The 5,572-nt window shown below is 55.3% G+C and overlaps 1 long non-coding RNA gene across 1 annotated transcript; it reads left to right on the top strand.

The window, feature by feature from the left end:
• Positions 1 to 2,695: 2,695 nt before the first annotated feature.
• Positions 2,696 to 3,813, top strand: LOC139045159 (uncharacterized). The gene is made up of 3 exons (XR_011503036.1): positions 2,696 to 3,201; positions 3,547 to 3,615; positions 3,702 to 3,813. It is a non-coding gene; the product is annotated as an uncharacterized lncRNA (long non-coding RNA).
• Positions 3,814 to 5,572: the final 1,759 nt, after the last annotated feature.

Raw genomic sequence — 5,572 nt, 5'->3', positions numbered from 1 at the left:
TGGAAGGCTGGGCCGGCCGGCCGGGCCTTCCTGCCTCCCTGAAGCGCCTCCCCATCCCCACCGTGCAGACCCTCCCTCAGCTGGGGCGCAGGGCCTCTCCAGTCCAGGCTGCGCTGTTGACAAATGCTACCTGCTCTGAGGGCCTGAAGGCTCCGAGGATGCACTCTTGCCAGGGAACACCCTGTGACAGTCTTCCGTCTCCTTGCGCCCTCTCTGCCCTGGAGGAGGGGCGATTGAGTGTTCCCTGCTCCTCCCTGGCCGCTGCCCCTAACTTCACCCCCTTCCCCACTCCCCTGGGTCTGTCGTCAGGCGCTGACGTGCTCCTTGACTCTCCTCCCTTACAGACATTTCCTGGCTCCCTATTGCTTGCAAGAGAAAGTCCCAGCTCCCGGGTGTGTCATCTTTCAGGGTCTCGCAGATGGTGCACCTGCCTGCTTTCCAGAACATCTCCTGTCACTCACCAGCTGGCCCGTCCCTGCAGACATTCTGCTCATCGATGCATATCTGGGCCCTCTGTGGAGTGAGCCACTTCTCCACGGGGTGAGCTCGGCCCTGAAGACCCAGCTGCAACAGCACCTCTTCTGTGAAGTCTTCCAGGATTGCGCGTTGCCTTACCATCCCTGGCAGAATTAGTCACTCCACCCCAGCACCACACAGCTGTCTCTAGAACAGTCCACTGTGTGGTAACAGAGTGGACCTGTCTCTAGCCTGCCCCTCAAGGTCACAGACAAGGTCACCTTCATCCTTGTGTCCTTGGTGCCCGGCCTTGAGCCTGGCGCTCAGCAGAGGCACTCAGGAAACGTCCACAGCTCGTTTAAATTCAGTGAAGAGATACCTTGGTGCCCAGGACTGCTGTCAATACTTCCCTTCCTGAAAGTGGTCCAGGAGAGAACACGGGGCAGCCGACATTCAGAGTCCTGTCTTCGGGGAGGGGTCCCCCAGCCATCCCGTGGAAGCAGCAGCAGAAGGAGCCAGAGTCTGAGCTTTGCCATGGGTCCCAGCTGTGCTTGACAGCTACCCTGTGGCTGGACTTCTGGAGTGGTCTCATTGGTCGTCCTCCATCCCCCCTCCTCCAGCTTGGCAGCAGAGAAGCAGTGTGGTGACAAAGGACTGTAAAAACTGCAGTGTCGCTTCCTGCCTGTGTGACTGTCTTTGAGACGGGGCAAATATTTCTCTGTGGAGACACCGGGTGGAAAGGCCCTAGCACGGGGCCTGGCCCACGGCCGGTGCTCTGCCCACAAGGGCTTTGTCACGGCCTCGGCGTTCTCCGGCCCAGGCCTGTCTGGTTCTGCTGCAGCCTGGACACAGTCCCACGGGAGAGGTTTTAAATGCAAATGAGAGATTGCCTTCTGTTAGGTTTCCCTTGGGATCATTACGATCTTGTCTTACCAAAGGACGGGAGGGGGCGAGTCTCGGTGGTCCACAGCGGGCGCACTGGGATTGGGGTGGGATTTTTGCCTTCTTCTTTCTCACAGTGTTTTTGAAACAAGACTCTGTCACCCTCCCCTTGTCCCAGGCCCACTGGAACCCTGATTAACAGATAGAGGTGGGGAGTGAAGTAATGGAAAAGTAGACACCGGCCCGAACAAGGAAGTCGTCTTTCCCAGCCGAGGCCAGGTGCCGTGGGGCGGAGGCAGGAGCAGCCCGCTGGGGGAGGCCCTGGTCGGAGCCCCGCTCCTCCAGGCGGAGCGCGGCCCAGGGCAGTGCCCCGGCTTCTCAGAGGCCCGCTTCCTCACCTGTGCGACGGGCTCATTGTGCTCGTCTCCAAACCTCGTTGGGGATCCATCGAAATAATGTGCAGAGAAAACACTTCTGAAATAAAAATAGTGTATAACTACCAGCCATTGAAGATCTTTTACCACTAAAAGCTGTGTGAGCTATTCATACAATGGGATATTATTCGGCCTTAAGAAGGAAACTGACGTAGGCTACAACACGGGTGAACCTGAGGACGTCACGCTAAGTGAGGTGAGCCAGTTACAAAAAGACAAACACTGTGTGATTCCACTTAGACGAGGCACCGAGAGGAGTCAAAGTCAGAGACAGAAAGTAGGATGGTGGGCGCTGGGCCGAGGGCGGGGGAATGGGGAGTCAGCGTCTAACGGGCACAGAGGTTCAGTTTGGGAAGATGATAAAGTTCTGGAGATGGATGGTGGTGATGGTTGCACAACAATGTGAATGTACTTAATGCCACTGAACTGTACGCTTAAAAATGGTTAAAACGGTAAATTTTAAGTTATGTATATTTTACCAGAATAAAAAAAATATGTGACAGCCACTTTGGAAATGGAAAATGGAAGGATGGAAATGTACACCTCGTTTCCAGAAAAAAAAAGGTGTGTGTGTATGGATTTCCTTTACACGGCTGACAAGTAAAACAAAGGGAAATGAGAGAAAACTTTAAAAGAAGGTTGCCAGCCCACGAGGCTGTGGTTTTTATAGCCTCTAGGTCTGTGTCCTTCACTTCGGAGAAAAGCTGATATTGCTTGTAACATTTTGAAAGGTCAGAACCAAGCGGAACGTCGGCCCACTGACTAAACGCACGATAATAGCAAATTTAAAAATTAATTACAGGGTCTCTCCTGCTGACACCGGGTGCCGCTCAGTCGGTGCGGAGCCGAGAGGGGCCACTCAGAGGTGCCGCTGTTCTCAGAAAGCCTTTCACTGTCTGCTTCTATTCTCAGGAGCAGCTCAGCTCGGCTGCATGCCATTGTCCCTGGACAACAATACGTTTTGAAATGAAAAATGTTCTAATTGGACACAAAGGAGATTCTGGATTCCGAGCCCAGACGGGACTGAAAACTCTACTTCGCTGAGGGCAGAAGGAAGAGCAATTCAGTGGGGGCGTCTGGGGAGCCCTGGATCATCTTCGAACTTGCTAAGCTACATGAACACCTCTGAGATCTGGCAGCGGTCAGACAGGTGGAGGGCAGGGCCGAGGGCTAAGAGCGCTAAGGAGCACGCATTACAGTCTGTGCTTCTGCGTGTCATGTGACTTACGCTCTCCCAACCACCCAGTGGGCCGTCATCATTATCTGAGGTTTCCAGATGAGCAGTGCAGTATGTACAGAGGCTAAAAGAGCTCGCCCAGGGTCGTCAGCTATTACAGGCCAGCCTAGCTGCATTCAGTCCTTGCTCTGCCTGATGGCGGGGGACGCAAGACTGAGGTTCTAGTCCAGGCTTTTATCTAGGAGGCCTGAGGTGAGTGTGCGTGTTCGTTTGCTCATTTTGAAAACGGGATAATTTCTGTATCAGTCAGTATGGCTGGGTTCTGCTGCAGCGACAGCATCAGCGCAATCTATCAACACACACTCACACCATGTGTCTCCTGCCGGGGACGCTGCTCCACGTCTCCTCCCTCGGGGCCCAGGCCCCGCCACGGCAGGGAACTTGTGACGTGTAACACAAAGGCTTCAAGCACATGTTTAAAGTGACGTGGCCCCCCCCAAACTCCAGGGCCTGGGCAGCACAGCTTTGCCCTGTGCCGGGGACGAGGGGAACCAGGCGTGTTTAGTTAACACGGTTTTCTCCTGGTTGCTTCCCTAGGTTGTCATCAGGACGGAGAGAGGGAATGGTCCGTGACGCACTTTGTGAAACATCGAGTCCGCGACACATGTAAGTTACACACGTTAAATACTGCTGTATTGTTGTTGTTGTCGTGACTGATATCACTAATCCTCCTCGTCTTTCACACTGTCCAGAAATCAGCCGTGGCGTCAGCCCAGAGCCGGGGGGCGGCCTTCTCTTCCATCAGGCTAGAAGATGCTGAGCGGACCCTGCACCGTGGGCGTGCTTGCTGCACTGACTTCTCAGGTACCGACTGCTGTTAGATTGTTTGCTTCCTCTGTTGAAATTTCTATCATTATCCAATCCCAAAGCCACAGAGGCATCAGAATTTTAATAGACTTGGGCCCCAGAGCCCGACAGCAACACATTATGATGCACAGTTCCAGACGGGAAGTGCTGGGTCTTTGCATCGTGACATGAACACTGTGGCTTTTAGACCATTCGCGGTGACTCGGGGCCCTGCAGGGGCGACTGGGATGTTTCTGGGAAAACCTCAGCAGTGGGGTGCCCATTTAATGGGCTCTGTTTTGCTGTCCCTGGCCCAAAGTTATGCTGTAGGTTGGATATCAGAGCTTTAGAAAAAACTCATCAAGAAAGATTCTGACAACCTCAAACAGTTTCCAAATGTCTGTCCTCAGGGTTTACGCTTGCAATGTGTTTCTTCTCTCCCTCAGCCTGTCCCTTCCCTCTGCAATGTTTTCTTTTCCTTCTCCTTCCCCGCTGAGGCTCTCTTGATCTTTCTCACCGCTCTCCCCGAGCCCCAGCCCCACCAAACACACACACACACACATACACACACAGAGCCCTAGGTTCCTTCTCTTTACACTTGTTCTCTGATAGGAAGTGTGGTGGAGTGCAGCTGCAAGAACACTCCTTTGGTTTCAGGCAGACCCGTGTTCAATTCCTGCCTCTGACTCTTACTGGCTGTGTGCTCTTGGGCAGTGCCTTAACCTCTCTGAGCTGAGCTTACAGAGGTCGGTGTGTGACTACGATGAACTTCGGTCCTTCTGCTCTCCCTCTCCCACTGGCTGTCTTCATTCAAGGCCAGCACCACCCTCCTCTGGGACCTCCCAACCCCTGTGTGTCCTCTGCCCTGGCAACTCACCACGTAGAACCCTGGCTCAATCCAGCACTGGGAGGGCCTCAGTCCCCAAACCTCAACTCTTGAGGCGCCAGGCGACGCCTTCCTCGATCCAGCCCCACGAGGAAGGACGAGGGATAAGCCGAGCTTGGGGTTGGGGTGGAGCATGGAGACTCAGCAAAGCGCAGCCCCAGAGCATGAGGTAGGAGGAAAAAGGGGATCCGAAAAGTCGGGCTCAGGGTACAGGCTGCATCAGCTGTAGGAGACGAAAGGTGGAATGGAGTCCCATCTTACGTTCTGCTGTTTGCGTGGGCTTCCGCCTGTGGCTCCATTCGGGGGCTGGACCATGTGGATCCGCGACTCAGAGCGTCACCCTCAGATCACTGCTTAGTCCGCCGCGTGTGGCCCTGTCCCGGGCACGGGTTCCTCCACGGGGTCTGCACGTGCTGGGCTCTCGGGAAACCCTAGCTCTCCCCCAGCCCTGGCGGCTGGACGCTCGCTCACAGCTCCATGTGGCCACCTGCTCAGGAGTGTCCTGGGCTGGCCTCCACTCCAGGCCGCCCCGCTGTCTCTGACAGCACCTCCCGGGCCTGCCCTGCTCCACCCACACTCCTGACCTTCTCAGCCCAGGCTTTCGCTGTCTCCTGGACATCTGATGCTAAGAGGCCCCTGGCTAAGGAGGCGCCCTGGGATCAGCAGGTGGCTGGCCGCCATCACCAGGCTTGTTCTGGGGCACAGCCCCTCTTGAAGGGGTTCCTTTCTGGGTGGGTGCTAATTCCTCCAGTCTGGCTTAGGGGGGCTCAGTGGGCGTCCTCTCCATGGCTCCTTTGACCCAGAGGTGGTCTCCACCCACTATCCATCCCCAAAAGGATTCACTTCAGTTTTCCATATCTCACAGCAGGCCCTCCCTGCGGAATCATGGAA

The sequence above is a fragment of the Equus asinus genome, chromosome 4 (assembly GCF_041296235.1).
Source record: "Equus asinus isolate D_3611 breed Donkey chromosome 4, EquAss-T2T_v2, whole genome shotgun sequence".
NCBI lineage: Eukaryota > Metazoa > Chordata > Mammalia > Perissodactyla > Equidae > Equus > Equus asinus.
The sequence above is the reverse complement of the archived record's forward strand: the minus strand, read 5'-3'. Positions and strand labels throughout refer to the sequence as shown.